The sequence below is a fragment of the Rhipicephalus microplus genome, chromosome 9 (assembly GCF_043290135.1).
Source record: "Rhipicephalus microplus isolate Deutch F79 chromosome 9, USDA_Rmic, whole genome shotgun sequence".
NCBI lineage: Eukaryota > Metazoa > Arthropoda > Arachnida > Ixodida > Ixodidae > Rhipicephalus > Rhipicephalus microplus.
Genome location: NC_134708.1, coordinates 50151672 through 50163063, shown reverse-complemented (window position 1 = coordinate 50163063; position 11392 = coordinate 50151672). Strand labels below are relative to the sequence as shown.

Sequence of the window (11392 nt, the reverse complement as noted above, 5' to 3'; positions counted from 1 at the left end):
CGGTTTATTCTGTTTGATGCGAAGCGATGACGTGAGATATGACAGCAGACGATATGAAAGATGAGACGGCAACCCTGGACCCTTAGTTACCTTAGTGCTCCACACTTATACTGGGCCGGACATCAGCTTTTCTGCAATGCACGGTTGCTAGCAGTGTTTGGAAGATGCACAAATCTCCTACCTCAAGGTAGCTCACAGTAACTTTACTGGGTATAGGGTGCCTCAATGCTAGTGTTTTGCGATAGTGTTCGCACAGCACTTTGGCTGCTTCCCCAGTATTCCTGATCAAACTACAGTTCAGAATACTACCCTTGTGACCTTGTATTGCCCTGGCAATTAAGTGGCGTGCACATTCAGCTCAGATCATGAGGTGGTTCTAGATTGTTGCAATTTGGGTCTGAGCATGGTGGCATCCATTCGAATGTACCACCAGCGAAAAATAAACAAGACCACAGTTTCATACTACAAAAATTATAGAAGGCTACCATGTTGGTGAAATACAACAGCATGCACTTTAGAATAAATTGAAGTTGTCCACACATAATTAGGCACAGGCTTCAGGGGCTTGCTTGAACACTGCTTGCTCAAATCTGACGCCTGGTGCGCGACACATACATGTTTCTTTTTTTTTTTGTCGGGGAGTTGGGGGATCCGATATTATGGTGATTTATCAATAATGGAATCGTTCACATTCAGCAGGCACACCCTCACTTTCGTTATTATGAAATAGAGAAGGGGCAACAGTGTCACAAAATGATCAGAATGCATTTATCCTCTTTTATGCAATCTTTGTCCATTTACTCTTTCCATGTAAATTGATGCTTACCAATCCTCCCCACTCATCAGTTTGTCATTTGCTGTATGTTGGCCCTATACAACCAATTTCAGATGTGAGGCATCTTACGGTCGAGTTCACTCTGGTGTGCGGTGTGACCACCCTTACTGACCATGCATGTCCCCTCCCACTCTCTTGCCTTGCAATGCTTACACAGCTAGTGTCTGCTAGTTAGTTTCTTTGTTAAAGAATCTACAGCTCACGCTGCACAACCATTCACTGGTCACCCCGTATATATAGGCACTGGATCTTGACCTCCATAACTTCATTAACAGCTCGAATAGAGGGGAGGTGCCATGCTTTGACCCTCACTTTTCGAGTTAAAGCGATGGCGTCAATTTAGAAAACAGCGGCATTGCAGCAGCGATAAAACGATAGAGCATATTCTGTGTCACTACCCATGCTACTGCGCGCACAAACTGCCGCTAGCTGCTGCATTAGCCCACCTTAATGGAAGACCCTTGTAAGAACAGTCAGTGCTCGAAAGCCGACACGATCTGTCTTCGAACGAAAAATCAGTCAAGGCCTTGTTGAACTTTTTGCGCTGTAGTGGCCTATTGAATAGGCTATAGCACCTACGCTCTCTTTTTTCTTTTTTTTTCGCACACCTACTTTTCTCTTCGATTTCTTTCTCATCTTCCTTCCCCATTTCCATTCCCCCTCTTTTTAGTGTTGAGTAGCAAACCCGATGCTACAATACCTGGTTGACCTCCCTGCCTTTCTCTCGCTTTATTCTCTCTTTTTCTTAACCTCAAAGGCAGTGCCAGTGGAAAATATCTCCTGTGCATTGTTGAACAATAAAAGTTCGCTGAGTGCGCGGTAACTAAAAGCGGACTGCACAAAATCGTGTCCAATCGGTGTCTTCCGTCTCTCGTTGCCCATTAGCAGCGATTGGCACGTTCCAGTAAAAAACACCGGTCCATCACTGTGTGCTTTGCACTTCCCCAGGTTTCTCTCCTGCGCAACACCGCGATAAGCGCCAGCGTCAACGCCGCCATCAGTGTAGGTGTTAGCACCCGCTGCTTCGCATCTACACATGGTTCTTTTTAGCAAGAGATGGTGAAATTTTTTAAACATGTAGAGAAGAAGACATTCAGATATGCATACCACTTTGATCCGTGCACAATGCTTTCAGGTTATGGGGCACCACTGTAACCGCACTCAAACACATTTGCTGTGCAATGTAGGTTGTCTTGGCTCTGCTAATATGTACTAAGGTATATGCAGTAGGTAACCTCTCAAACTTTTGTATTGACCCCTGATGGATCTTTAAACTTTGTGCAATATTCCAGCAAGTGGATAGAGCACATCAAAAAAAAGGATACGGCCTCAATTGTATTGCCACCTCACCATTTACCACTAGTGTTGTATTATGTCATGAAACTCGCAGTCAAGCTTTTTGTGCACTGCCGTGCCACCAGTGCTGTGATACCACAGTGTACGCAATGTTGGTACTGCCGTACTACGATTGGATGTCCCGAGATTATTTGCTGTTCTCGGCAACTCAATGAATCCTCACGAGACAGAAAGAAAATCAAGCTGTTTAACTTTTGAGTATTACAACTGGGAACAGAATTTCGATGCTTCTTGCAGTTGTGTTGATTTTGACAGATCAGAAGCCGTCATAATTATTCAGCAATTTTGAGAATACACACTATGCCTTTTTGAAAACAAAGGAAATGTGCTGAAGAAGCAGCATAAAGAATAAAGCAACCGCTCCGTTTTATGAGCAACCATGTTTACAGACGGTCCGAACTGAGGAAAGACACTCAAATTTTATAGCGAAAACAAAAAGAAGTCATTATGTCATAGCTCAAGATGGAAATACTATGCAGAACACCATGAAGGTATTATGAATGAGTGAGTGTACGAGGACTTAAGGTGCACTTGTATAGAAGGCACAATAATAACACTGCAAGCCTAGCAACACATATTGTTCGCAAATAATGAAAAAAAATGAGAAAGAAGCCATACATATATGTCAGTCTATTGCCCAACAAGTTTATAGAATGATAGAGGAGGAAATATACAGAATGTGTTGTATGCGTGCAATAAATAAATTTAAGGAAGTACGTTCGATAGGAATGAAAAGAAAGACAAGTATGTCCTGGCAGGATCAGTGCCTCAAGCCTACTTTTTATATTTTAAAGAAGATGCTTTGCCAACTTCGAAAAAAGAAAGTACGCACACTCTTCAGAAATGTCCTAAAACGAAGCTCAATCAATGATTCACATACAATTTTCAAAAGTGTGGCATGTAGTACTTAACCATTAGGAATTCTCTTTTGCTTTTACACGAGCTCGCACGTAGCGAACGAGGTAGCCTTTGTGCAAAAAGTATGTACAGCAACGTTCGCAGGTAAACAGACGCCCTCACGTGTTGGTTTATATGTGGTCCATAAGCCTGCCATTTTGAAAAAAAAGAAAAAGACACATGGGTCTCAGGAAAAATGACAATCTTGTGTGGGTGCACATGTGCTTCATTCCATTGACAGCTTCGAAGAACGCCCTCTTGCACACATGACACTTGAAGGGGTGCTCGCCCATGCGCTTGCACAAGTGTCTATCCATGTGGTTCTTTTTCACAGCTGTGTACGGGCACAGCAAGCAAGAACGCAGGTGACATTCAATGGACCTGAGCGACTGGTACAGCTCCAGGGACCCCCCGATGTCAAAGAACCTGCAAGGTTGCAAGAAACACGATAGGGCGACGCAAACAGCAGCCATCACAACCACACGAAGGGGGGGAGTCGCCCTTAACAATTGAGACAGATTATCACACTTCTCGCAAAGATGGAAATAATTTTGTACTGTTGAACCTCATTATCTCAAACATCAGTATAGCAAATTACCAGTACTATTGATATAGCAAACTAAATAAAAACTTTGGCTGGTCAAGCTTGTCAGTGATATTTCATTAATTATGAAACAAAACCAAAAACGACAGAGCAGCCGTAATATTGGCTGTAGTGAGGGAGCATTTGGTTTGCATGAGAGTCAGAACCTGAAATTTAGCATAAAAAGCAAAAAGATATAGAGGTTATCAAAAAAAAGTGGCTGTGACATTAAAAAGTTTAGTTCGTACTGTGGCTACAAAATGTGCTGCAAATGTTAGTATTTGAGCTCAAAAAAGCATTTTTGACTGCTTGCACCATCTGAAGCATATGAAGAGAATGATTCCAGTCTATTAAAGGGGAGCTGAAGCACTTTTTTTTTTAAAAATGACTTAGGAGCGTGTAAGGACAGTTTGATTCCTGCTGAATTCAAAAAGCAATGTGAGAGCCCACAAAAGTGGACGCAAATAGCACTTTTTGGTAAAAAAAACAGCCAGGTCTGTAGGGAATGCACTGCACAGTCACAGCAGAAGCCAGAAGAGCGGCCTTTCAGAGCCTTTTCTAAATACTGTTTGGGTAACTGCTACAAGCACACTTGCTCAGTACCTCCTACACCGTAAACAGTCATAATTTTTTATTAGTAGGCAGGCATACACTATGCTATCCTTCGTCATTTTTCGGAGGAGCGTGGTATCCGCTACACACTTGCTAGGATTTTGTCCAATTTTTTTATTAAGTGGCTGACGACGACAAAGAAATATGCCTGAAGTGGGTATGCGCCACAGTTAATAGGTGATCACGAACAGGCTTTTGTAATGGGTTAGAGTATTGCACGACTCACTCATTACACAATTCACATTCTGTGACGCCTGGTTGTCCCTTTCATGCTCTAAAACGGTTTATTACTCATTATACCACAATTCCTTTCCCAATATCAAGCGAGTTTGGAAACGAGTTCCAAGCACTGGCATGGCTCAGCGGTAGAATACTGGGCTGGTATGCAGGAGACCCATGTCAGAATCCCATTGTGTCCTTGGTGTTTTATTTCCTTATGTTTTTTTCTTATTTCTTGCGATACTAGTAACAGACACCAGCGGCGGACAACTACGGCTGTGCACGTGACCAGTGTTCTGATCTCATAACAGCTTTCGCTGTAAAACAGAGGCTGTGGCCGCCAGGCTTCTTAGGACGCCAAGCGAACACGATGACGTCATTGTCGGTATGTCCCAGCAACAGCACTGCTGAAACTTGGCCAGCTTGATTAGTTCCAGCAATGGCACATCATAAGTTAGCCACAGAGGCTATGGTTGAAGATAAGAAAGAATGCTTGCTTATGTAGTGCTTAGAACATGGAATGCATTTCTTACTTTGCTTACGAAGTCAATTAAGCAGAGGGGGAAGGTGCGTTTGGATAAAAAAAAAAACTACACTGCAGTTACCTTCCCTTTGCATGCTTCACATAAAACCATTTCCTATGGTACGTGAGATCGGCTGAATCTTTTGTTTCTTGTTATTTCTATTTTTCTTTACATTTTTCGCTACCACTTTCTCTGCAATCATTGGCTCACGTATCAGAGTCATCGTACCCTACGCCGGACAAATAGACGCAACTCTTTTTGGAGTTAAGCAGAAGATGACGAAGAGGCCAAAGAGAAAGCATGCTGATTTATTATGATGAACATTCTGGTTCGCAACTTGAACTTTCTTTGAGCTTAAACAACTCTACTGTTAAGGTTAGAATGAAGCGCTTGATCTATGAGATAATACGCGTACATGATCTTTAGGGCCTGTTTTTCGCATGGGTGGTCAAGTGGTAATTGAGGTGGTCTCTTCGTGAAAAGGACGCATTGCAGAGGTCACAGGAGAAGGGACGCTCTCCTGTGTGGGTCCGCATGTGCTGGTTGAGCTTGAACTCCTGAGTGAATGCCTTAGTGCACAAGTGGCACTTGAAGGGACGTTCGCCCGTGTGTTTGTACAGGTGCCTACACATGTGATCCCTTCTTTCGGTCGTGTAGTCGCACAGCCGGCAGCAATGCTGGCAACCTTGGATGGACACGAGAGAGTTGTACAGCTCTGGGGAAGCCGACAGCGAGAAGCCTGCAGTGTGACGGGGAATGCAAGAAATGTGTGGTTTCGCAATGAAAATTCATGTAGTATATACTCCAACCATAGTATAATGAACATGAATATAATAAAATATCAGTTATAAAGAAGTAAACGAAAAATAGTCTTCCAATAGACAGTGTTAGCAATATACCTTCATAACAAGCTTTCGATATGACGAACTTATTTTCATGTAAGATGCAACTTTGTTATAGTGAGATTTGAGAGTATATACTTTAATGCTTATTTCAAATATGTAATTAGTTGTAAAGTGAGTTGCAGAGTTCTTGCTTTGTGCAATGACAATGTGTAACGTATAGTTCATTTTAGATGACCTTTTTATGCCTCTAAACATTTAGGGTTCTGAGCCATTAATGGGTCATATAGCTCCACATTAAATGTAGAATGCAAGTAACTATGAAGAAAGCACGTATAAAAGACTTTTAAGGAAGAAAAAATTGTTGTGCAAGAATTTTTGGAATCCTTACGGTTGCTTGCTTTAGGTTTGCAATTATACAGACAAGATCAAGTTTTGAAGGAGATACTTGCACCCTTCACATGTTAAGGAATATGTGGCCAAAATTTGATCCTCTATTGGCTATCTGAGGTACCAAAAACATAATATTTAAGCTCAAGTAGTTGTCCAATAATGAATGTTGAGAAAAATGCATTTTAAAGGTATAAGTGAAAGCTCATCTATGTGACAAAGATTTTTTTAACAATTTCTTCCTCCATGCAAGCTTGGCAAACATTATTATTTTAAGCATATGGCTTTAGTGAACTCCCCATGCGAAATGCAATGGCAAGCAGCCAGGTAGTAATTTCCAGAGGACTCTAAACAATGAGCTCATCTTAGCTTTTAGTAGCCACCTTGTGCTTATTAACAGCGAGTTAAGCCCTACTTTGAGTTTAATTACAATCTTCAGTTTTTTTGTTATGAAAGTAGATGAAGTGAACTTGTGAAAACGAAATAAAAAAAATATTTGACTTTTAGGTGAACTTGCATTATTAGACTCCCATCTCCCCTTAACGATGAAACTAATTTGACGAAAGGGAGTATAGACCGCAAAAGACACGACTTTCAACTGAGTTAGACAGGCATGAAATAACCCACAGACAACAACTGCACACATACAAGAACCCAACGCAAGAAATTATGCCAAATGTGACCCACCAAACCCAACCAAGAGTGAGTGCTGCCCTCAAGCAATTACTCTGATCACCACATTTGTTGGTAAAAACAGTAATAACCCATACTAAACTTACAAAGTCAGCATTATGCCAACAGTGCAACGATGCAGCAGATGTCACACAAGATAATATCTGTGTAATCGGCTAACTGCGCTTAGGACATATTTCTTGTTTTCAATACACAGAGATATGGGTCAGATATTGCACAGAGTTTGATACTGTGCTAAAAACGCTGACAGTACTTTATGCATGCAATGATAAAATTTGTAAGCCTGGGGAGTGCGTTCGAGCAGACATTTCGGCAAGTAGACCCGTCTTCTTCAAGGCTGGGTCCAGTTCGAGCCTTGGAGAAGACAAGCCCACAAGTTGAAACGTCGGCTTGATCATCCATCCCCTATGTACAGTTTCCTTTGTCCCGAACTTTCATCTTCCTACTCCTGGTGTTTTGGGGGTCATGCGTTCAACAGTACTCATGCAATGTAGCATAACAGAATGATAAATTGATTTGGAGTATAAAAAGAAAGTCACAATGAAATAACAACAACAAAAGAATTTGCAGATATAAACAAATACATGCCATTTCTGGAGTATTAATTAAATCACATTTGCTGATGGAGGAGGATGCCACCAGAAGAGCATTTATTAATCCATAATTTTTTCTACCTCACTCCCTAAAATGTACGTTAAGTGCTACTAGAAAATGCTGAAGGCGTATCCAGCTATCAATGTTTCTACAAGTGACAGTACTACCTGGAAACATAAGTGCAAACTACTGAACGGATATATAGAATGTGGGTCTTGAAGATGTTCCGCATTATCGGAACACACAGACACAAGCATGCTCTCGGGCAAACCAGCCCGTGTAAATTTATTAAACTACTTTTACATAATTAGTGATACACTTATTGAGCTTATATGATTTCCGTGTGTTCCGAGGGTGCAGATCATCTACAGACCCCACAAGAAATAGGCAAAATTCAACGTAATACTTCGGCTTGACTCAACTATGTTGTCCGCTAGAGCATCACGGAGTTTTTTTTTTTTTTTTTTTGTTCTGATAAGCGAATAGAGATTAGGATCATGAAGCCTTTTTTTTTCTCGCAATTTCGAAAGAATGGCAAGAGTGAACTTGGCTCATAGAAAAAAAAAAGCACACGGGGCAACGCGTCATATCACCGCCACAATAATAAATCAACTATGTCACGTAAGAGAGGCAACGGGCACATGGAGTAGTAAACAAACACTCGAGCCCTTATCACAACGGAAAACTCATAGCATGTTGAAATCCTGTGTCACCTAACAGCTAAAGGCAATACATATGAATTGGGAAGCAGTCATACTTAATCAACCCCTTTAAGAGCTTCTGTGTCACGTAACGAAAAAAATTCGCAGAGCCTGCTTGAGAAGCCAGTGAGCTGGAATCTTGGCACAGTCAAAACAATACCGCTTCTTTGTCAATTTCTATAGACAGACCTGGAAGAAGACAAACATCACCGTGAACTCCTGCGCAGACACTCGTGATACAAAAGTGGGCATTTTTTTCCCTCTTTACTAATGAAAATATACTAGCTCAGGACCACGGTGCTGCTATCAGTGCTCACTGAGAAAATCAATCAGTTTTATTAACAAGTGCACTGGTAGAGTAGCCTGTACAGTCAATTAAGACCTAAAAAATAAACCTAAACCTTCTTTTAAGAGGTAAGCTGTCCTAATGTACATGTAGTGCCACATTCACTGTATAGTTCTCTGTGCATCGGGGTTTCAGGTAATGCCTTCTCTTGTCCCTGAATGCCTAAGCGTGAGGACGCCGGCGGGCATGTGGCGTCGTCCTGCTGTGGCTGCTGTAACTACACAGCTAACGATACACAAATTAGCCAGCTGCCATGGACGTGGGCACATGTCATAGAAATTTGGGTGTGTGGCATGATTCGTAGAGAGTAGAAGGAGCGATATCTAGCTGACTCTGAGAATTAATTATAAATACTAGACCACATTCCCTTCTAAGATGTTTGTCTCGCGTGTTTTCTGGATCCTCGACTACTGATTGGCATTTTATGACTATAATAAGGTATTGCAGGGCCCCTTTAGTAAGTACATTACAGCTCTCAATACATGGCGATTAGTTCATATTTTGCATGTATGACACACAAAATAAAATCAGGAACCACATGTTGAGCCCATCAAATGTACAAAGAATACATAATTAAGAAAAAAAAATGCATATGCAAGTACAAAAGAAGTATATACAGTATCTATATTTATAAGGCATGAATGGTATCACAGTGGCAGCTGAAGAAGGGTGCTTTCAGATTTCTATTCACTAATCTAGAATTTGTCTCTTTAAATGAATTAGTACTTGTTTCATGTTTTTTCAATCATTGCAAGCTATATGACAGTTCAAAGTCTTGAAAATAACCATTACTGATGATACTATGTCTTCGTACACAATCTACAAAATTTATATGTAAATATGAGCCTAATTCCTATTTCTAGACCACCATGACTGAATAATGTCGGCGCTGATACACTGCAGCTTTTTTTTTTATTTACCCGTACAACAGCACACTGTTCATCGATATAAAACCATTTTTCTATGATTCAAGTCGGCCATGAACAAAAATGCTCTTGCACCTTGTTGAGACAAGAGAAAGACATCGAGGGAAAAGGTTGAACAGTTTTGTGATTTTTCACAACTGACACTTCACAGAATAGTGAGCGCTCCTTTGCACACTTTGCAAGTACTGAAAGTTGGCTTTCCCGCAAAAACACTTTCGAGATTGATTTTTTTTCTTTTTCAAGGTGCTTGTTTTCACTCTACGTGAATTCACCCCTCCGCAGTCGAGTGAAGATGCGCAAGCACTACAGGCTTTTTAAATATCACTGTCAGAACGCCATGCTTGATGGTAAACTCTATGGTGTATAGAGAGGAAGGGAAGAGCAACAACAACAACAAAAAAAAGCAGGGGCGAATGTCTGAAAAAATATACATATAGTTTGCTTGCTGGTCTGTTTACATGGAAAGCAATTGTTCGCACACGTATGGAAACCATTTTGGGAGGTGCCAATTGTAAATGAATCATGATCAAACTGCAATGTTATGTAAAACAGCCAAGAAATGAAAGGTTTTCAGAAAGCTTGTGAACAGGATTCCTGGAAATGTCCACACAAAACAGCTTCGTTGACATTTCTTAGGATGCGCGGAGATATCTGTAGCAGCACAGAAGGAAGATACGAGCTTATTTATCATGCACAAGCATTATGTGCATAAAGTGATGGGAATACTGGAATAAAAGCTGCATAGTGTCAGATATAAAGTCCCTTTTCCTCAAGAAATCTGCAACTGAAAACGGGTCGACAGGTAAGACAACGCATACACCCGAAAAAAGCCAGTACAACGAACTGTGATTATCAATCCTGGTGGCACACTCTTTCGAGGAAGCATGTTGAGCTACTGTTTTGATAGTTGCAAATAAGGTAATAAGAACAGATGTAGTAGAACTGTAGTTGAATGATTCTGTATTCGACCTCACTGTTGAGGGTGGATATGGGCGATCCGACACCGTCAACCAAATCTTGCCACAACTACGCTTTCGAACGGTTTGAACAATGATAAAATTCGTTTGCGTTTGATGCAAATCGGGGGGTGGCGCACCAAGTACGTCTGATCGACACTCCGCTATGAAACCTCGGTCCGCGCATTTAAGACCGAGACGTTTCGGCGGCGTGACGACGAATCCGAACGGGCCATTACGCGTAGCGGCCAAGACCTATCGCAAGCGGATACGTCGCATTGCAACGCTACTTATCGTTTCGGTTAAGGCGCTTCAGCATTTGTTCCAATCTGGACAGGACGCAACAGATAGTTTCACAAGAACCAGAAACCGACATTCCATTTGCACAGTCCCCAAAAGGATACAATGTTTTCGCACAACAGAACAGTCGATGCACAACACGTCCTCATCCTTGAGTTTGAGAGTCCGCGCGCCTCGCGACGCCCCGAAAACCACGGCGACTCAAGTTGAACTTTCGCTTAATAGCTATGCGCGCTTTCCCTGGTATCCAAGCGAGACCCCGGAGCGCCACAGCCACACCAGTGGGTTTCGCAAATAAAATAACGTCCTCAAATGAGTTTCTACAATGAAAGTGGCGCGCCGCCATCGACATATGCCAACAAAAACACGTGATGTGTTGTTATGGCGATGCACTGACGGTAGGGCTGCTGACAATGTCTCAGCTGTGGTTTGGTTTCGGTTTCGTATAGTAGGAAAACTTTTGACATAAGTATTTCCTCTTGCCAACGAACGAGCGGCTGAAACGGGAGGTCGTTAACCAAGAATTTGTGTAACAAGTAAAAACATTTATTACTTTACAAAAAATCAAAACAAAGGTCCCACTCAGACTTGTGAAACATTCAAGTTAGAGTCAAAATG

The 11392-nt window shown here is 41.6% G+C and overlaps 1 long non-coding RNA gene across 1 annotated transcript; it reads right to left on the bottom strand.

Annotated features, from left to right (window-relative positions):
• Nucleotides 1–5313: 5313 nt before the first annotated feature.
• LOC119163813 (uncharacterized) lies at nt 5314–11135 on the bottom strand. The gene is made up of 2 exons (XR_012886127.1): nt 8303–11135; nt 5314–5765 (listed from the first exon to the last, which is right to left on the bottom strand). It is a non-coding gene; the product is annotated as an uncharacterized LOC119163813 (long non-coding RNA).
• Nucleotides 11136–11392: the final 257 nt, after the last annotated feature.